At 41.7% G+C, this 23,066-nt stretch overlaps 1 protein-coding gene across 4 annotated transcripts in view; it reads right to left on the bottom strand.

Annotated features, from left to right (window-relative positions):
- The window catches only part of JADE2 (jade family PHD finger 2), a 426,950-nt gene extending 407,079 nt beyond the window's left edge, over nt 1-19,871 (bottom strand). For 2 of the 4 annotated variants that reach the window (XM_069199256.1, XM_069199260.1), the window contains exon 1: nt 19,367-19,871. The gene's annotated coding sequence lies outside the window, so the exon portion shown is untranslated. The remainder of the gene's footprint in view (nt 1-19,366) is intronic. The other 2 variants (XM_069199259.1, XM_069199257.1) reach the window with 1 other exon arrangement.
- Between the last annotated feature and the right edge of the window lie 3,195 nt (nt 19,872-23,066).

Raw genomic sequence — 23,066 nt, forward strand, 5'->3', positions numbered from 1 at the left:
GCGACTATAATGCAGTAATGAATAATGGACACATCCCTTGACGCCTCACCACCCCCCCCCCCTTCCTATTGTGCACCACTGCACATAGGCAGAGGTGCTACTGGGTTGGATTTGGATACAGGGCTGGACACTCACTGACATATGGCACGTGTAAGGAATGAAGGGATGCGAGAATACTAATTTTACTCCTTTCCACATGGTTTACACGTAAAACTTGACCATATACTTTGAACTACTACACTACATACCCACATAACCCATGCCACCTACTTGGGGAAAACATTATCTGGCCATAACCCACTAGAATTGATGCAGTCATGGGGGAAGATGCCCGCTACGATCCCTACGTCACAGCTACAACCACTACTCCTGGAAGATGCTGTGCTTAAAGACGAGGTAGCTACAATAATAACTAACTACGTCACAGAAAATACTTGGACAGCTTCTTCCCCATTAGTAGAGTGGGAAGCACTCAAGGTGGTGATCCGAGGAGCAACAATGGGAGCTACAGTATGCGCTCGAGCAACAATAGTGAAAGAGTTGACATGCGTAGAGGAAAGGCTAGGTCAACTACAGACAAACGCAGTGCTCAACGCCCACCAAGCCCAGATATTGCAGGCAGCCCAGGCTGAACATGGAATGAGCACAGTGAAGGAGATAAAGCAGGCACATTATTGGGGAGACCGATAAAGGACACGCCATCTCCTACTCCCATCTTGCACATACTCACACCTCAATTACCCAATATTAACACTCAGATAGAGATTAACACAGCATTCTGAGACTTTTACACAGACCTATATTCTGCCCTCCCAGCACTGAATCGAATGAAGCTTCGATCCTTCCTCCATGATCTTACCCTGCCAATGCTCCTTGGCACCGAGAGACAGGCCCTGGGGGCACAGATTACAGAAGGGGAAATACGAGAAGTCATTAAGAATCTGGCTCGTAATAAATCACAGGGACAGATGGTCTTCCGGCTGAGTTTTACTCCACGTATAGTACAAAACTGGTTTCCCAACTGGAAAAGCTACATAAAGTGTCACTAGCTGCTGGTCGCCTTCCCGATACTGCAAAGCAAGCAATAGTGACCTCAATATTAAAACTTGGTAAGCCTGAAACAGATATGCTTTCATACAGTCCATTGTCATTAATTACCGAAAACAAAATACTGGCCAAAGTATTAGTGCAAAGACTTCTCCCGCTACTACGCAAACTGATACATACAGATCAGTGTGGATTTGAACCAAATCACCAACACGTCTCTTAATATTTGCCGCTTGTACCATAATATGGACTACGTGGGGGATAGATACCCCCAAGCCGGTTGTCTTTCCCTAGACCTCTGTCAGGCATTCAATACACTGAATTTGAACTACATGTTCGAGGTTCTTGAGCGATTTTGGCTCCCCCAAGCCTACATACGATGGGTGCGGCTGCTAAATGCCTCTCCCACAGCAAGGGCATGCACTGGACAATGTATATTGGATTCCTATACCATATTTCGGGGCACTCTGCAGGGATGCCCACTTTCCCCACTGCTGTTTGTCTTAGCACTGGAGCCTCTTGCACAGCGACTTCAGCGGGGTGCCGAGAGATGCAGTTTCATGGTAGGATATACAATTCATTCGGTGTCCTTGTATGCTGACAACATCGTATTATATACACAGAATCCGGGGCAAGACCTAACAGCAGCAGCACAGAAATTCACAGACTTTGCACCCTTATCTGGGCTCAAAATAAATTACAGTAAATCAATTACACTCTCATTCCGAGAGACTGATATAGGAAACATTATTGATTTTGGTAACAAAACCTTACAAGTAGCAGTCAACACTTTCCGATATCTCGGTATACATATAAACAGGACCCCTGTAGATCTTCTAGAGGGCAATTTACAGAGAGAGATAACCTCACTCAGATCGCAGATTCTGTTTTGGATAACTCTGCCGCTGTCCATAGTCACCTGGCTGGCACTGGCAAAGACGCTAATGTTACCAAGCATAATGTACTATTTTGTGAACTTGCCGGTAATGGTTCCTACTACTTTTTCTTTAAAGCACTACACTCTCTCTCGATTGACTTAATCTGGGGGGCTGCTAGGCGGCAGATCAATTCAGCGAAAACGCGGATGCCCACAGAACAGGGAGGAATAGGAGCACTGAACTTTAAGCCCTACTGTATAGTGAGACAGCCTAAGTGGCTAGCATACTGGCTGGCTGATCGAGATCAACAAGAAATAGAATTTTACGCAGTCCATGCTCCGCAAGGACCAGCTCCACTATCTGATTTGCCCCGGGTTTCGCCCCTCACGGAAGCAGAGGAGTTGAGTCTAGTTGAAGGCACCGCCCTTCGTTGGGACGAATCCAAAGGGATGTGACAACACCCCACAGCGCTAGAATGGGATACTCTTTTAGAATCTTTTAAGACAGCCCCTGACAATGAGACAGAGACCAGTTGAGGCCGCCTACGCCACCAACTACATAATCCTAGGCTTAGCAATAACCTTCCGAATGGCATAGATACCGCAGATGGGGGAATATGGTATAGAGCAGGTTGCAGTGCGCATGGGCCACCACCAGGGATGGATCTATAGATCACAGCTAGGTAAAAATACCTAAAACAACTGCATATCACACAATATGATATCATGAACAGAGTATGTAACCGCTGTGTCCTTCATACAGGTAGTAGATGTCATGTTAAGGTGGGGGGGCTATTAGTGGGGAATGTTAAGAGACAAGTTATCATTAAACCTGAGTAAGTCATGAGATTTTAATATCATGTTTGAACTGCCAGACTGAAGTGCACTGCATTATCGTATGATTTGTATCTGACAACTCGTATAATTATATGTAATAGATGTAAACTGCTCAAGAAACAGTCTAGGCTCAAATAACAAGTTATAATGTTATGTAATAATGCAAGACTTACTGTAAGACGTTTAAAGAAAAACAATAAAAGGTTTAAGCAGTAAGAGTATTGATTTGTCTGGGCCTGAAATGCTTGACCTTTGCTTTGTCATAACAGCTATCAACACGAAAACCATAGGTACCATGCAGAGGTGGAAAAGATAGGTGAAATACCTTGTAATACAGTATAAAATTAGAGACATTCTATTATAATGTACTTACTGTGATTTGAGAAGGTATTCTTAATACGCATTCATTTACTTAAAGACTTTAAAAAATCTGGGAAGTCAACATCCAATATTTGAGAATCTCAAGATCCATGACCAACTTTGGAAAGTATTCTTCGCTTTTATGAAGTTCTATTAGTATCAGATAGGGACTACCCAGTCAACCCCAACAGTAGAAGACACTGTGGGGGTCATTCTGACTTTGGCGGGCGGCGGAGGCCACCCGCCAAAGTTCCGCCGTCAGAAAACGGCTGCGCGGTCAAAAGACCACCGCGGTAATTCTGAGTTTCCCGCTGGGCGGGCGACCACCAGAAGGCCGCCCGCCTGCCCAGCGGGAAACCCCCTTCCACGAGGATGCCGGCTCCGAATGGAGCCGGCGGAGTGGAAAGGGTGCGACGGGTGCAGTTGCACCTGTCGCGATTTTCAGTGTCTGCTGTGCAGACACTGAAAATCTTGGTGGGGCCCTGTTAGGGGGCCCCTGCAGGGCCCATGCCATTGGCATGGGCACTGCAGGGGCCCCCAGGGGCCCAACGACACCCGTTACCGCCAGCCAGGTTCTGGCGGTCAAAATTGCCAGAACCAGGCTGGCGGTAAGGGGGTCGGAATCCCCATGGCGGCGCTGCCTGCAGCGCCGCCATGGAGGATTCCTCAGGCCAGGGGAAAACCGGCGGGAAACCGCTGGTTTCCCTTTTCTGACCGCGGCTTTACCGCCGCGGTCAGAATTGGCCTGGATGCACCGCCAGCCTGTTGGCGGTGCATCCGCGGTCCCCGGCCCTGGCGGTCCATGACCGCCAGGGTCAGAATGACCCCCTGTGTCCCATGAACTTCATCAGTTATCAGCACGTCTACAATGAAGAGCGAAGTTGCTCAAAGGAAGGACCTTGTAAGAAACTCGCCATTTACAAATGAAACCATTGGGAATATCCCTTTCCCAATCTCTGTCTGAGAGCAGGAACAAGACTTAAAACAGACTTGCAACCAAGGCCACTTTTAAACACACTGCTTTCCCTGTACAAAGAGCAAAAACAGATATATGCCCAGTCTGCATACACAATGTTAACGTATACACTCCAAAAAGGGTCCAACACTCTCTTTCTAGATGCCCTGTTAGAAGGGGTGCACATACAAAGTTACCCAAGTTTGAAATATGCAAAGGGAAAAATGGGCAACAGTTAACACTATCCTGTGAGCTTACGCTGGGATACTACAAAACAATGCTGAACTTTACACCTTTGAAGGCCTCAGACAATTATACAATACCTCCTCTGGCTAGTTTTTCACATATGGCACAATTACAGGAGCTATCAGATGCACCTGGAACTGTGAAAGAATAGAACCTTGTGGCAGCACTATCCCTTAGATAACCTGCATGACAGTGGAGCCTAATTAGAGGGTGGGGGGTGTTGGGAAAGGTGTTGACCTATGAACTATGAAGTAATGTGTCCCTAGAGACCAGATTTAAAACAATTTCAAATACTGTCCATAGGAAAGGATTGGCTCAAAAAGTGTGTTTGAGATCAGTAGTTAGGAAAAACCATGGAGGTTTATTAAGATTTAAACTGCAGTACAGAAAAACAGAGAAATGCAAATGCAGTAACAATCTCATTAAATTAATTGAGATACACCAAAATCAATTGCCGTAAAGGATATGAAATACAGGAATAACGCAATAAGGAGCGAAAATCAATTAAATAGCCTAAACCCAAAATGTTCAGCAAATCAACAAAAATTGAGCAGCATCCCTACACGCTCACTAACGTCTCGTTTTGCCCCCACTTGAGGGTTTTTAAAGCCATTTTCAGCATAGGAAATCGAAGAAAATACAAAATCAATATGGTGTGAGAATTATTATAGCCAATCAAATGTCATATTTCTAAAATGTCACATAACCCTACCATCTTAACAATAACTCACTACATGAATGTTATCTGCCCCTTCTGACCCAATGTCATTCAGAGGTGTCACAACAAACTTGTTGCATTAACAACAGAAAACAGTTATAAATGAAGGGAATTCAGTGTGCTAGCAGAAAGAGGCTTAGAAAGTAGAAAAAGGCTTCCTTCAGTGAGTTCTTCGAGAATAATATATCATACGAAATATAAAGTGCACATCTTGCTGCATGCAGAGTCAAGCAAGAAATATTTACACACGATGAACATCATAAATCGGCAGCCATTTTAACAAAGATTGTGTTGAGGCCTAAAGGAGGCCTAGTTTAGTCTCAGCAAGCAAAGCACATTAAGACTCATCATAATGATCATTTCATTTGCATTCGTTCCAGGTTAATACACACATATGAATTCAAATGTGTATGAAGTAAATATTAAAGCACATATACATGTGTAATGTAGAATATTTTCCATAAAACTCCCTTCTGATCATTATATCATCACTAAACCCCAAACTAAATACAATACAATACGTATCACTCTCTGTTTATTGCATATCTATTATGCCAACATTTTGAAGTCGGTCCTTGAAGTCTTCCAACTCTATCATATCGCATTTCGTCTTAGACGTCATTGACACCACCTTCTTTTACCCATAATTTGTTCCCATTTTTGATAATGTTAGTTCAATGAATTTAACCAAAAGGAATAAAACAAATGCACAAATTGACACTAGTACGGGGGTTAGTATAACACACAGCATGCCTCATCCAAACTATGTTATTATTTACCGCCATTAATAAATCCCTTTCCAATTTCACCAAACCCAGAACTACCCATTCCCACAAACCATATTCCTCAAAAGCTTTTGCTTCAGAAGCGATATTAGTCACATTGTTTATATAATCTTTAAACAGCTTACTGTTATCTAGGAAGAAGGCTCAGCACTCTTATAACCTTAAACTCCTGCAGACCCCACTTTCCTTCGCAAGCATATCTATCACACAGTGGTTCTGCATAATCATAGCACTAAACTTTATAGCATAGCATTAACTTCTGATTAATCGTAGTTAGTGTCACTGCAGCATTAGAAGAAAGGCGATCTACAAGTGTAGATAATCTTCTAATTTTCACATCATTCCCAGGCACTCCAATTAACAAAATCGTAGCATGCAATACATTTAATATATTTTGTCCAAATCTGCCTTCGACTCTTTACAAACTAACAACATTACTCATTTCATGCACATGGTAAACTCAGGGGAATATTAGAGTAAGATAACAACTAACTCACCCAATTATGAGAAAGGTTAAAATAGGCAGTCTTAGCGCACACACATAATAAATTCCTCTGGATATTGGCTCTTCACCAACCAAAGCTCGACATCAACCACATAATTATTACATAGTCACTCTCTCCAACAAACTCTACTGGCCTAATTCTTTAATTCTTTGAGGCTCCTGACACACCATCCACAACTCTCTCTTTCTTTTTAAGGCTCGGTTATAAGTCTCAGATGCACATTCGGATGTACAAATTTGTCCTCAGCTTCAATTTGTTTTCTGATTTCTCTTGCATCTTTTCAATTGATCAAGATCTTCACTCTCCTCTCATTGTATCCTTAAAACTTGCACTCCTCTTTACTCAGACAACATACGTGCTAATTGTTAGTCTTATTATTTTCAAGTTAGGTTGTGCAATCTTCTTTAGATGTTTTGAATAAGTAACATACAATTACCGAAGTTTTCAAAGATAGGAAGTTCTTCCAGCAAAGCACTGAAAACCCAAAGATATGATAATAAAAAACATTGCTTATGAAAAACACTAACAAAAACATTATATGGTAGGATATAGGAGAGAGGCAACTGGAAATATGTAACACCTTCACCTGAGGATGGAAGAAATGCATACACATAATCTCTAACATTCATTATATTAACATAGTCTTAATGGATCTGAATAAATGTTGTCCTTTTAATTATCTACTTATCAATCTCATGTGCTCTATTTCATTATGTAAGGTAGTTAATTCCCTCAGTGAAGGATAAACATATCCAACTTGAGAATTTAACCATACCATTGAACCAACTACAATTATTCATATAAGTATAAAGGAAAAAGAAATGCTAAAATGGCATCTGCTATGCGCCATCTTCTACTGAGGACAAAATAAAAAAGGTACAAATGGGTACAAGCGTTCAAGAGGCACAAAACCAGGACTCAAGGTTTTTCTTTTTTTTTCTTCAGATTCTAATATCTTTCTCTGGATACCTAAGGTGCAAAACAAAATAAAAATCAATTCCTGTAGTTTCAAAAATCTCAATTTAGAGTTCATCAGGACTAAGCAAAAGTTCAATGTGGATCCTCTGGTTTGTCTTCAAAGATGAAGTGGCAGCAATTTCTCAAATCAATAACTCATGTCTGATTTTTCATCTGCTTCAGTATCAGGTGATGTGTACTTTCTATTTGACAGTATTTTACTCAATAATCTTTTGGCTGTAAGTCGTTCACTTTCACTGATCTCAGAATCAATTTCAAATGTGTCTGGTTCCTCTGTGATAGATTCTGAACTCTGAGTCTTCTATTGCAATCTTCTGCTACTTCTCAAGAAAACAGGACACACATCTCCTCAAAGTGCATTCTCACCTTCAGTTTCTTCACTTCTGACTACTGCTGCACATTTTCCATTCCCAACTGGCCTTGTGCTTTGATTGATATCAGCAAACTGACTCCATGTAAACCTCTGTCTCTTGGGTGTTCTCAAGACTCAGATGTTCAGCTTTACTTTTTCACAAACTTGAACACCAGTGTATAATTCTCCTGGTTGCTAAAGACCTTGTAACAATGTTTCTTCTTAACTTTGTTTGTCAAACTGTAAGTTGATGACTTGAACTTTCACTAAGGTTATCTTCGTCTTGACCACCCCTCTACAAATTTGCATACAAATGACATTTTTTTAATTATTTCAGGACACAAATCAATACTATCTTAAACCCACTACAGATCCCTGTAATAAATCTATCAGGGACTTAATGGACATAAAAACCTTATCAGGCCTGAAGACCCTCGACTGAAGGTGTGACCGCATCTGGAACTACTTTACAAGCTAGAAATTCCTAACAACCTAAAACTAGGTAGTGGCCTCAGGGTAAATTTGATCTTCAATCCTCTTGTCACAACAGGTTCAAACATCTTTTCCTTAGCAACAATCTTAATAATGTAATCTAGGGAGTGTATAAGGGGGGAAATATAGAAATGGTGGACTCTAAGTGCTGCCCTCTGGATTACAACCCCCTTCTCCACCAGCGGTTTCCTTTGCGGTAGCACCGCCATGAAAAGGCTGGCAGAGAACGGGCGCAGGGGGCCCCAGGGGGCCCCTGCATTACCCATGCACGTGGCAAGGGCAGTGCAGGGGCCTCCCCTGGCCAGTACCGTCTCAATGTTCACTGTCTGCTTTGCAGACAGTAAACATTGTGAGGGTGCTGGTGCACCCTGCACGTGACAGCACTGCCGCTGGCTGGATTAGGAAACTCATAATAGCTCTGACGGGAAGGTCACTGCAGTGGCGGCAGCCACCCTGTTAGGAGTTTGGTGGACGGAGTTTTCCGTCTGCCAAACTCACGATGGGGCCTAAAATCTTTGTTAAATAAAGTTATTGGCATACAGTGGATATACAAATTGACCTTTATAACACTAAATGTTGGTTTACTATAGACCTTTACATCCGAGGATAATGGCCGCTATGCAATTAAGTATTTTCTTTCAAACCGAGAGGCCACCCTATATGAATACACAACTATGCTTGTCGACAAGATTTCCCTGGTTCTGGATTCTAACGTATTGATACATAATAAAAGGCAGTACCACAATAAGCCAACCTCTATGTCGGGTGGTTCGAAGCAACCCATCTTTGCCAATAACCCAGAGGAATTCACAGCACATATATTATATCGGGGACACTGGATTGACAACATATTTATGCTATAGGCAGGATAAGTTGATGGGGTCCTTTGACCATCTAAATAACACATACATGTAACCATAACTTTAGCAAGTCCAGCACAAAATGTTTGGATATACATTTCAACACTGAAAGAGGTAAAATAGCTTCTAGAATCTATTGCAAACTCAAGGCATGCAACAAAATCATACATGTAAATACTGCACATCCCATGTCACGGATAACATCTATACCTTTAGATATACTTGTTTTTAAAACTGCCAGAGAATTTGCAAGACCAACAAGGAGACTCTCCTGAGAGACAAACCTTGTAAAGCCACCAGCCCCAAGTCTCCTGCACTCATAATTCAAAATAGGACACAAAGTAATAAAAGATATAACATTCTGGTGACAAATTGGCGCATTCTGACTACCGACCCAACTCTAGTTAAACATTTACCCAACAAATTGTGCACAGATGATCAAATACGATCCATAATACTATATGCCACCGTTCTTATAATCACAAAAGCGATACCACCAAGCCAACAGATGTGATGGATGTATTATGCATTGTTATGCACCGGATAAAACTACTGCTTTCCAATTCAATGACAGCAAAACCTATAATATTGTTAACTTCATAAACTGCACCATTAGTTTTGTAACTTATGTAATCACCCTCCATTGCTCTAAAATGTAGGCGGTAGCACCATAAACCCACTCGAGAAAAGATTACAAGAGCTCAAAAGGGCCATTAAGAATGTGGATCCTAATTATCAATTTGCCTAGCATTACCACTCAGAAGATGTGCAACTTAAACAAATTTGTAGTAGATTTCATGCAATTGCTACCATCTCCAACAACGAAAGGGGTGGAAATAGCCTCCTGCTTGTGCAAGCTAAGAATTCTACCTGGATAATTAGACTAAGGTCAGCTGAACAAGCCTTAACCTTGACAGAGAACCACTTCTGCACATCAGCTGTAGACATTAGCAAACGTTTTTCTAACATTCATAGGAATATTCTAACTGTAGTGTGTCTATATTTTTCAGTTTGTGTAAGTATCTCACTGTGACTTGTTGACCGTGTTCTCATTCAAATCAGACCTCATGTAAACAATGCAAATGGGCTTTAACATAATGTATTTTAATCATCCTTCTCTCTCTCGCGTAAACGAGTAGCACTGCCCAGTTTGTTGCATTATCCAGAAAACTTCAATGCTGTCCCACTATTTAATTCTGCTCATGTATAGCCACATTGTATGCTAAAATAGATAAACGCTATTTTGAACAAAATACAAACTACTTAAAATGTAACAATGTTGTATTAACCAAAAGTCATTATACTTTTACTGCAATATGCGAGTGAACTCTTATGTGGTATTGCAGACGTTTAAACAGAAACTGTTCTTTCTTGTTTATAATTTTGCAGCATAAATGTGGATTCCACTTTGTATGTCGCATTATGTAATTAAGAGAGAAAGATTGATAATTTTATAACTATGTGTTAATAATATATGGAAGTATACTAGGATATAATCCAAACGTCTGTCTACACACATCAGGGATGAGCTGCAATGACCTCTTGTAAAATGCCCTTCTTTAACATTCTTTCTATGATGGGTTTCACTCCCACTTCTGCTTCCCATGAAGCCTGCATTGCCCAGCTGCAGTTGAATTTTAACTGGTTCCACACTTTTTATTAATCCGATTTCTTTAAATGTGAAATCCCATACCTCTTTGTTCACTGTGTGCCTCAAATCAAGAGGCAGGTCATCTTTTGTAAGAACCAGGAAGAACTGAATTCTTAATTTATTTATTAAACCTACAACCTGAACTTCTTTTCCAGAGAGGGATAGGTTTGGGACCTCCATAGAACGAACCGTGGAGTGTGTAGCATCAGTATCAATTAGAATTAATACAGAGTGGCCATTACCCTCACATTCTATTTATGGACCACTCAGGTCTACATCTAGGCCTGCAACAAGCTGGCAATCCTCCCCAACCATCATTGTTAATTTGTCCGAAACTGATGAAAACTAGGTTATGTCTACCCTGGACTGTATGGTATTTTGTTTCTCAAATTCTGCTGCAACGCTGGAGCAATAGGTACAAAATCATTTTGAATCAGATCTGGGTTTTGTCTACACTCGTGCTTCCAGTGACCAGTTTTCCAGCAGAAATTACGAGCAGTGTTTTTAATGCACTGGCATTCACATTTATTGCAGAATTATTCACAACCTTCCACCCCTGTCTTGGGCTTATACCAGCACCATATCACTCCTTGCTCCAACTCCTTGCACTGCAAAATTTGATTTGGCACTCACACCAGTACTTGAAGACAGCACAGAATCTGTACCTACATTTGTCACCTCATTTTTACCATCTCTCCGAATCTTTTTCATCTGTGCAATCATCAACTTCTCTTTAATGTTTTTCTGCTTCGCGTCAAAGCACTCACCACAGTTTTTAGCAAGCTTGAACATCTTTTCAATACTCTTAGTCTCCCAAAACATCAGACTCTGCTGAATGTGTTGGCTAAGTTCCGGACGGAGATCCAAACTGAAAGCTAGTACTAATCCACCAATGTCCTCTACTGCAGGCTCTTCAACTCCTCTGTACTTACTATAAATCTGCCAGCGTCTCTCATAATACGCATTCACTGACTCTTTCGCTGATTTGTGCCTCTCATTTTTGTCAACCAATTCACCTCTTTCTTCAGCACTATCAGTTTTAAATGGTCTATCACTAATTTTTACTTCTGCAGGACTAGAGAGGTTGGAGCATTATTAATGTGAAGTCTTGGTGGTTCCTCTGTTGGCCATAAAACAGTTGCATTGCATTCAGTTCACAAATCCTTAGGAATGACAATCTCAAACTATGTATTCAAATCACACCTTCGCACTTTCGAAATAGTCACTAGTGTGTTAACCTCAGAGCACCACCTGTCTAGTTCTTCCCTCAATTTCGGAAAATTTGTCATAAAAACAAATAGCTCATCCCTGGACCAAGGAACGTGCACATATAATTCCCTCCATGCACTTCCTCAAAACTAGCTCACTCGTGACCACATTCGCTTTTTTTTCTATATCAATCTATTTCATTTTAGAATTAGCTTTCTTCTTTCACTCATACTTATATTTCATCAAATCTCTCCAATCTTTTATGGAATTAATCCTTTTTTAATATAAGCTTGCAGAGCCATTAGACTCATGTTTTCTATTTCTGCCTCACGCAATTCCATTTGGTTGTTTTTATGCAAATTCCTAGTCATGAAATATCCTTATATTTTGCACTTTATCTTCTCTTCACTCCTTTTTCTGTATACCCCACTTGGATTTTAACCAATGAAATCCTGTATGTCTAAACTGCTCCTTCGTTTTCCTTCTCTCTTTTTCTATGGCCACTCGATCCCATTAATTTATTGCTTCAAATTGTGTAGGTCTAAGTTGCGCTTTCTTAGGTTGTGGCTTTCTCTCACACATTGCATGTCTCAGGAAATTAAGCTTTCTAGTATTGAAAGCATACTCTAAAGGAAACTGTATGTCCTTGTCAACAGATGTGAACTCATGCCAGTCTTTTAACCACACACATGTACACAACCTGACGACTGTCATCATCTCAAAGACAGGAGAACCTTCTGGAGGAATCTTCTCATTTTACATAACACATATATTAGGAGATTTAGGATTTTTCAATACGGCACCCATATTGTCACTTGCACTAATCACAAAAACGTGCAAAATAAAACCAATACCAATGTGACTATGGCCAAGATCAACCTACGACAATTCATGATTAACACAAATCTGCACTTTCAAACTACAAATCCCAGAATGCATTAGCAATGTGGAAAAAGCACTCGCAACCACTCAGACTTGGCTCCATGCTTCTAATACTCACACTCCTTTCTCTTAGGAACACCTAAAATAATCCAAATTACGGGCTCCAGAGAGTCTAGACAAAATCCAAATTAAGGAAAAAAATTATCTTTGAAAAAGGATTTCTTATCTTAGCTCTTTATTCTACTTTTGACACCAAAACTGTGGGCATGTTATCCTTTAGATAATCTGCATGGTAATAGTGGCACCAAACTCCGGGGTTGGGGGGACAGTGTGACCAAAAGAACTATATGGTAATGTGCCCATGGTGACAAGATTCAAACTGTAATTTCAAATACAGTCAATAGGAAATCTTTGTCAGGATGCTTTTCTCACTACAAACCCCACAGGAAAGGAGACGTAGGCAGCTACAAAAACAGCTGCAAGCAGGCGTGGTTCACAAAATTATGCAAACTCAAGTCAATTATTTAAGTCTCATGGGGCCAGATGTCGATTGCAAAAATGCTTATTTAAATGTACATAAGACAAAATGTAATTTGGTAATTTGCTACTGAATCACAATGTGCATTAGCTATTCAGGATTTGGAAGGTGAGTGTTTAGAGCGTCCATTCCAAATACTAATTCCCAGTAATATGTAATAATGCTTTGAGACAGACTGAATTCCAGGGGCAAAATATTAATACTTTAACACCAACTGAAAAGTGGTGGTAACCCGTTCACAGATGGGAAGGGGTCCCATGGGAATGTTAAAAAGTATATATCTTTAATAGTAGGCAGTGGTCCATGGGATCACTGGCTACTCTTCAAACATTAAAGTTACAATTTGCTTTTTAAAACGCGTCGGGAAACGGGTTGCATTTAAAAAAAAATATTGCTTTATTTCAGAAGCAATCACAGACATGGATGTCTGCGGACCTCAGCAGGCCAGCATCCCTGTTATGTTTGTCATTTGCAAAGGGTAGCAAATTGCAACCACTCTCATTAAATAGAGGACCTTGGCCAATTTGCGACCCACTAGGAATTGCTAAATAAATAAAACTTTCATACATTTAGAATAGCGATTCAGAAGAAAAAAAATCGCTATTTAGCAATCGCTATCCTAAAGGTATGTACGTCTGGCCCTAAGCTCATAATCAAATAGATGTATGATCACTACAGCAGTCATATTTAATACATGCATGAATGTGAAAAGCTGAATAATATATATTTCTTAAAAGGCAATAGTAATATGTGAAATCTAAAGTTTTTCTTATATAAATGTAACTGCAATTCTAAAATGTACAAAATGTTTCTATGGTGGATGTGTTGCACCATCAATGTGCTTAAAAAGCTAGCAGAAATAAACAAACAGTGGTATTAGGCAGGAAGCTGGCAAGGATATAAATGAAATGACTGCAAATCAATAAAAGACTAATTGGGCGCCATAGAAACCTAAAGTTTCGAAGGAAAACTAATGCTGGGGTGATACGTTCCTGTACTGATGGAACCTGAAATGGTACCCACCTATCTGATGCGGACCCATGTAGGATTCAAGTAAGAGGACTCCATCTGCGAGTGAAAAACTACCAAACGATTAATGACTGAGAAAATGAATGTTGGTGTATGATGATGACCTGGAGTGCATGTCAATAGGTGGCGGATTTCTAAAACAAACAGATCTACGTACTTTTAGTGTAACCTCCTTGTGAAGCAGAAAAGTTATTTTATTAGAGCAAGTTAAATATATATTTCACAATTAGTAAAACACCATATCTTTAGTCTGAGGTAAATGTAATTAGGAAATACATTTACCTCTAATAGACAGGCACACTTGCTCAGTTAATCCATATAGGTGATGCTATTAAAACAGTAGTCAAAACTTCAGGTTCGATATATCTTCTAGCAGAATATTATAGTTTATTTTCGGAAACAATTCCTTAGGAATAGGAGCCCTTTTCAGATCTCAACTAAATGATAACTGAAGAGGTGATTAATATACAAAAAAACATATTGGGAAGAGCATGCTCTTGAGCTGCCACCTGTATTCAAAGATTATAAATGTGAGTCAATGTATTTGCAGACAGCTCCAAAAGCAATAATTCCAAGTACCAAGAAGCCTCAATATCACCATAGAATGTGCGTAGCATATTCAGAGTCAAATAAGCATGGAAACAAGAAAAAGTCATTAGTAACAATGAATACACAAGCTCCCGTTGCCTTTACCAAAGAACTATGGCAACGAGTGTGAGAATTCTAACATCAGGACCCAGAAAAACTAATACCAGATGTTAAGGTATGTGAATGATGCATGTGACAATTCTTTTTATAGGGTGTCAGGCCCTCAAACACATTAACTCTGGTAGGGCTTATGGCACTGCTCACCGCAGGAGAAGGAATATCTAGCTGCTAGACTATGGAGTCGATCCTTGTGCAGGGCAGCTGTCCCTCGACCAGCAAGATGCAGCTCTATGTAAAAGACTGTCTACCATTCGAGGAACTTGAATCATTTTCAATATCCTTTAACAGATTAACAATCTGTGATCCCACATTTGCTACACTTAAGTGCCTACACTGCAAATCCATTTCATGCAGCCCTGATGAATGTGAATAACCCATAGAGACACCATGATTTACACCAAAACATGATGACTATTCATGACATAAGGGGTTAGAGGCAGATGTTTCTCTGTAGTTGTTTTACTATTAAATAAGCGGAATTGGAAAAAGTACTTGTTTTGTTTCTCACCTGCGCATAATTTTAGACTATGATATTAGAAGGATGGGCCAGTTTTGTTTAGAGTACGTTTCTTTCCACTGCTTGAAGATCTAAATTGACAGGAAGCAGTCTCACTGATGGGGTAATTGGTGCATCATGAGGTAAGATCTACCTTGCCCTATTTAGACAATGTAATTATGAACCACTGAATACATTTCCTCAGAGGCTGTGGGTGACCTGTCCACAAGGTTCTGATCATGATGAAGCATGTCACATCTTGTGGGTGAGAACCGAAAATCCTATAAAAGAATCATCATGCACTTCACTCACCTTACACAGGGTACCACATTTGTATGGTTCTTGTAGTGCGGTTCGCAAGAGCTATACCTGTTTGAGTGGCTTAGGGTTAGCTAGGAGAATGCGTGGCTATCGCTTTAAAAAAGTTCCTCTCGCTCCCTCTCTTTGGTTAAAGAGCGACCAGCAGAAAACAGGTTAAAGCGTTCGACAAATGAACTATCATGTGAGCTGAAATGTGTGGCAATAAAGGCCTTGTGGGAAATTAGTCTATTGAAGGACTGTGTGGAGATGCAAAACAAAAACTGAATAAGGGAATAAATATGACCAAAATAACATTTACCTCCGAGTTATGAAATTAATGGACTCATTTCATTAATACCAGAGCAGAGATTACATAGAAAAAGAGAGTGGCTGGCAAGTCGAGATGGGTTAAACAGCAACAACGTTAAGATTTGTTTCTGGAAGATTAAAGATCTGTTACATAGAAAGTAGATTTGTAAGTGTTGCTGGGTAAATTAACAGATTAAAGATATACTATAAAAACCGAGGGATTGATGACGGAGCAATATTAACTGCAACTATTAAGTGCTAAACATGTAGTGAGAAGGCAGGCAGGTAACCTGCAATCCAATTACTTTATTCTTGAGCGCACAGCCATAGAGTGTATATGAGCACTCTCTGTGGGTACCCCCAGAAGTAATTTTCCACCTCAACGTAGAGCTCTTGCAGAAATGCACAATTTAAGTGCACTCTTAAATAGTTTTGAGCCCTTCAACCCATGGTCGTATGTATTAATATGAAGGCTTTGAATTCACTTCTTGTCTATAATTTAAGCAAATGCAGGCTTCAAATGGAGGAAGCCATGTGTTCTCTCCCGTCCATATTGGATACTGCTCTTGCAGTTTAGTCTTATACCCCTAAATTTTTAATGTTTTTTCTTCAAAAACAAATAAAGGATAATTAACGGGAATTCCATCTTACTCTCATAATGGCATAAGCAGTTCACATTCTTGTATGCCAAAACGTCCTGAAACGCATGCTAGATTCGGGCGAATATTGATTTCAAACGTCAGGGGAGTTACGGGGGGGGGGGGGCTGTACCAAACTGAGGTGGTGTTCTAGGAGCAGAAACGCACTGGAGTGGACTGGTGTAGCGTGATGGGAACAGGCAGAATTCTAGGGGGTGTGGCTGTGTACTAGTGCGTGGCGGGAACCCACGTTCATATGGCAAAGCAAGAAAGCAGGTTGTCAATACTGGTGTCCAATAGCGTAATGGAACTTGGAGGCTGGTCATTAAAAATATTGTACACAAAGATCCGACTGTATTACGGGTCTGGAAAATGTAGGTTGTAAGTTACATATGTAAGACGATGACGTTGTAGTGGACAACATGCTTAATGATGGGAACTGTCAGACTAGTGATGCTGGCGTACTGGGGGCACAGGAGTGTACGAGTTACTTGGGTATAGACGCAGTGTGCAAACATAGGTTATTGCTGGGGCGTGGGTTTGACCCCAGAGCCAAAATGATACATTACATTAAAGTATATGAGATCTGGTATCACCGGGCGGAACGCCAGCGCGGGGAGTCGACTATAAAAACAAGTGTAGACATAAGAAATAAGAGAGCACAAACGCAGGTGTGCAAAGAGCCATTGCCCTTCCGTCACAAAAACAGGAGCTTTTAAAATCGTTAACCGTAAGGCATATATGGATTTTCTAGTCCAACAAATACGTCCCTGGATCTCCCGCTGATGCTGCATCATGTTATGCGTCAGCAAAGCCTCGATGTCAAAGAGGACAAGTGAGTATTAGCAGCAGGGCCTGGGATGATGGACGGTAAATGCGCAAGTGAAGAGCTGGTAAAGAGGAGGGGCTCGGGGTGTGTGGGTGTGTTTAAAACGCGCAGGCTAGCAACATCTATCTGCGTAACGCCGGTGAGTGCAGGCGAGGAGGTGAGAGAGTAGCACAGTGGGTGTCGCGTTGTAGGATGCAGGGTTAGGGTGTGAGTGTAAATAAAGGGGCTGGGAATGACAGCGGCGAGAACTGGAAGCAGGAAGGCTGGTTATGTGCAAGGGCGGTTGCGGCTTGAGGAAGATGCGTTGTTGCTGTGTGCGCAGCGGGCACAAGAAGGCTGGCATAATGTATGAAAGAAAGGCTGCCAGTTATGTTCAGGGAGGTGGGTGGGCGATGGCTGGTGATGCATGTGCAGAGGGTGGAGCTCGCAGTGTGGGTGTTATAGTAGAGGAGGCGGGCTGTGCTGTGGCCTGGGGACAGGCGTTGTCAGCAATATGTGAAGCGCTGTGGTTAGGGGAGGGGCGGTTTGTTGATGTGTGTGCGGTGAGGAGGTAACCGACAGCGTGCAGTTACCATGTTCATGAGCATGCCTGTCATGCCACGGAAAGGGAGAGAGGGCGGGAAAAGACCAGGAGTGATGCAGTACTAGTGAAACGCCCCTAGAGGAGTCCTTTGGGAAGCCGTGAGAGTTTTGAGAAGGTAAACAGCCACTCCCCCTACAGTTCCCATCGAAGCGTGCAGCCAGCGCCTGCTGGTGTTGTACATTTCCACTGTCCATCCTACGCAGCACCCGCTCAGCAGCTCCTGTATCGACACCCATATTCCCAACAAGATTTTAGCAACGTCCCTTATCGCTAACGTATACATCGCGTCTGAGTCACATCACATCCTTATATGCAAGGGTGGTTTCCCGACCTCTGGTGTTGTGCTTTAATAAAATACCGGAGCAGAAGTAACGTTTGGAGCTCAGGGCAGAGGTATACCTGGATTACACTCAGCAGCGTGTGCTACACAGTCCACTTTCAAGACACGAGCGTGGAGCTTCCAGGCACAACAATATTTTTTATGGGGAGGAGGAAAAGGATGGCGACTATTAAAATACGTCATTACTTTTTCAATGGCCCTGAAAATTAGACCACCAGAAACCCAAAGTGCCCAAATGGATGTTCTCAAAAAGCTACGATACATCAAAGTATGCTCCCTCTGTCATCCCGCACAGGCACTCCTCTTTCTTTATCCTACCCCGCATGGTTTTATCTTTTGGGGAGGGGACGTGAACCACTGCCCCGCCCCCTCTCAAACCAACAGTCCACCATGGCACCGCGCATACTTTTCAAAGTGCGTGAACGGGCGATCCTAGCCCGAATGCCGCAGTCATTAATGACGTCCCCCCGCAAACCTTGAAAAAGTTGTTTACCTCCCTGTCCCATCCCGCGGCAGCTGGCCCGGCCAGCATACGCCATCCCTCAGCCTGCACGCTACACACCCCCTCTTCCCATTCACCAACACCCTCTGCGAACAAGCCAAAGAGACCGCCCGAGCTCGCGGCGAGGTTATTTTTGCCTTACCGTGCCGCCCTCGTAAAGGCTCGAGGAGCGACGATGTCCCAGTGTTCTATTAACATGCCAGGGAGGCGATGCAACGGAAATGCAAAAAAAATTAAAAGGGAGGGCGGGGGAGCGGGGTCAATGAAAAACACGAAAAGACAAGATCAATCCGGTGCAAGCACACAGTAAATCCCATAAAAAAAACAAGACGTGGATACCTCTTCTAGGAACGGATACAAACTAACTCCATGTTTGTACCACAGAAATGAAACGTTTCCAACGGAGATGGCCGCTGCTGTCAAATCCAACCAACCGGGGGAAGTCTCTGCTTGGAGGATCAAAAGCCTTTCCAAAAATTCCAAAATTATATATCGGCCTTAGTCCTCCTGGACGTCCTCTATTTTCGGGGACCCAGGTAAGGGCACGGGCTGCTTATCTCACTGCGCGTCTCCTCCTCTCCCACCTTCTCGCATCTCCCTGGTATAAACACACACACGCAGTTCGGAGGGTTCAGGTTGCAAACTGAAGCAAGTCAGATCAGGTTGGTTTCGCAATGCACGTTAGAAAAGCCCACTTTCCGTCCCCTCCTCTTTTCCCCCTCCCTCACTTTTTCGTTTCCTTTAGTTCAAGCGACACACACACAGCGGCAGCAGTCTCTACTGCTGCAGCCTCCACACCACCATCAACGCTCCGACTTGAAAAATCTTTTGGCGCCATATTAATGACGTACATACAATTTCTACATTTCTTCCTGCGTCAATAGGGAAAGACATGCTGCTTTAAAAAATGAAACTGTTACTCCCCCAGCGCTTTAATTTTGATGGTGATTTCTAATTTGCTGTAGAGGACGGGAGCAACGACTTTTTGTCATCGGTGCTGGAGAGAAGTGAAAGGTCTTTCGAGCGGGCTAGAAAACTTATTTTTAAGAAAGGCGGAGGCATTTTTACCGGACTTAAACTTACGTAGACAGGCTCCCAATTCTTAATGCTTTTGCATCTGAAGGCATTTAAGATGATCATATTACTTAAGAAATACGATGTAGATGAATATGTGCTGTACGATGAGCGTGTATATTTACGTATTTTCAAATATATGCAATCACTTTGCCACCTGCAAAGGGACTTGTGGTCTCAAGTCAAAAAGAAGGTGGTGCCCAGCAGCTCGTGAGGAGCAGGGTTTATTAGTTTACGGATTACATGCGTTATCGATTTCAAATCGCCTTTCCGCATGTAATAAAACGGCTGCCAGGGTTACCTACGTGTAATGTGGGCGTGGTAGTTACTCTTGCCTTTCGCACCACGCGCTGTCTTTCTCTTTAACAGGTTACTTTAGACAGCATCCGCTCATTCCCGCCCCCTAAAGGAAGATCGGCGAGCAGCAGCCATAACTCTAGCGGCAACTACAGCGGTCTGACACTGAGGCTGACACAAATAATCAGGAAACACATGCAGAGAAACTGAAAGTATAGGGGTTAATCCTTCCCCTGTGACCCTTAGCATTTACCTTGTGGAGGGGGGAGTTTGCTATATGAAGGCAGGCAGCCAAGCCGTCGTAGTTTCCTCTCCATGCTAATATAACCAGTGCTATCTTGGTCACACCCACCATTTTCCGCTTCACATCCAACCGCCTCCGGTCCGCTCTACCTCGGAGCATTGTATTTTACAGCATAGGATCAGGATAGATTTAAGAACAAGGCATTAAACCAACACGAATCCAAATGTTTAGCAAACTTAGATTTTGTCAAGCAGTAATCACATTTCAGTGTTATGGCGCTGTGTGCTGTGGAGTGATGGGAGGTGGCGTCTTAGTTGTCATGCAACCCACCTGATTAAGTTTATTTTTTATTTTTAACAACATTTGCTCTCAGTACACTTCGATAACAAATTAGTATCATTTTGGACCCTAAATGACCAGCTGAAATTTCAACGTCGTCTTCGGTTTTGTGATAGGTTATTAAAGTGAGTAAGGACGGCGGCTAAGTATCATACGCTCTTCCCCCAACTGTTCAAGAGGTATTCATTAAAAACAATGCTTTTATGATTACCACTGACCCCATGGTTTAATTTTAGGGAATCCCTTCCTTGGAATACAATTGGCTAATTTTATCGTGTGAAAGTTCAGCACCATGGATAGCATTATCGCCAACTTGGGTGTTAAAATTGTTCAATCTTGGAGTCCACGAATGAGTCCTGGGGGCCTGGTAGTTTGTTCTCAATTGGTAATTGATCCTGATGGCCAAACAAGTACTGTGCATGTATCCGTCACCCAGCTTGTAACCTGCGTTTTCAGTTGTTTTGTGCAAAACAAAAAAGTCCAATAAACTTATTTCAAAGTCAAATGCAGTTAATTAATCCTAGTTCTACTGGCTGCATAAAATGTTTCAGATCCCCAAAGTACTAAGTCTCCTGGTACCTTGCAGTTTCGTTAATGGAGTAAAATACATAACCAGAATCCCAAGATCGATCTGCTGCAGTGAAAAAATACCTAAACTCCCGCAGTTCTGGAGAGCTTAGCTATGTAGGCCCCTATTTGTCAGGCAACAGGCCGGCTTTAATGGCACACAATTGCTGTTTCCACACGCATTTGTAGATTAAACCCGGATCTATTGCTTTAGCAACGCTTGTATGCATTTGATGACAATGTTAAGTACTATACAAGCATATCTTACTGTAGCAGTAACGGGCCAGCATTTGCTCAGAAAAGGCATAGACGTGTCATGCTGCTCACCTACTGCAATGTCGGCTGGCTCTTCAAAATTCACACGTATTGAAAAAGCCCCACTCCACTAGCCAAAAGTTTTACTTTTATTAACATATTGTAACAGGTGGTGCACAAAAGACCTTTACAGATGTTCGTTCGGAATACTGCCTTCTACTATCTCAGGAGTAGCCTGTGGGTAATTAATACACTGTAAAAATAAGTTGACGCCCCTCTCCTTGATATCTGTTGCCCCCTTGCCTATTCTTGGTTATCTAATCAAATGAGCCATGGAAAAAGGAGTAGCAACTGTTTTTACAATGTTTTGAGAACCGTTTTCTACACAAAGTAAAAAGAAACAAGTCAACACTGTCAAGAGCATTTGACAGTTGGCCTTGCGAAGGATGAATGATCTTACTTGCTGCTTGCACAAGATAACTGCCATAGACAGTCTAGACTCCAATCCATTTACTGCAAGATACTAGACAAGTGGTACTGGTCACAGATCAGGCTGAGGAAACCAGAATTGTTTCACAACACTGTATTGCAAATTATTGCACATGATATAGAAATGGCCCTGCCTGGATAGCTACTGGCCGGCTACATGGAACTCCCTGGCAGCCTCCAATGGCTTGGTATTTCTGCCCGCATGGAAAATAGCTATTCCATACGGCATTACTGACATTGGAGATGGATGGCAGCTTTCCTAGCAATTACAAAGATCTGCATTCTACGACTTCAGAAAATTGCTTTGGTAACCAAGTTGAAGGAATGGATGACAAATTGTATCATAAAGCTTCCTAGTAATGTATTCTTTACAAAATGCAAGACTACCTTCCCATTCTGAGGCCAGATTTTGGTTCTGTGTATTGCCAACTATTAAAAAAAAAAAAAAAAAAAGTTTTTTCTTCTTCTTTTCTTTATGAAATAATACAATTTATCTAAGAAGTTAATCCTGTGTCTGTAAAAGTTGCTGTTGCACCTCTGACGACCACACAATGCTTATCTTAGATCATAATGTATATATACTTTCAGATTGCATGTACAGTGTTCAGTAATGGGATCACCTCTTATGTGCAAGTTCAAATATGTAAATTCTATGCTTGACATAGATGCTATGTGTAAGAAATTGGAATATGTGGGTTGGGTGACTACTCACCTTAAGAAACAATCACAACCCTTGTCTAGATGAATCCCAAAGTCACTAAATAATCCTGAGTT

The sequence above is a fragment of the Pleurodeles waltl genome, chromosome 7 (genome assembly GCF_031143425.1).
Source record: "Pleurodeles waltl isolate 20211129_DDA chromosome 7, aPleWal1.hap1.20221129, whole genome shotgun sequence".
Taxonomy (NCBI): Eukaryota; Metazoa; Chordata; class Amphibia; order Caudata; family Salamandridae; genus Pleurodeles; species Pleurodeles waltl.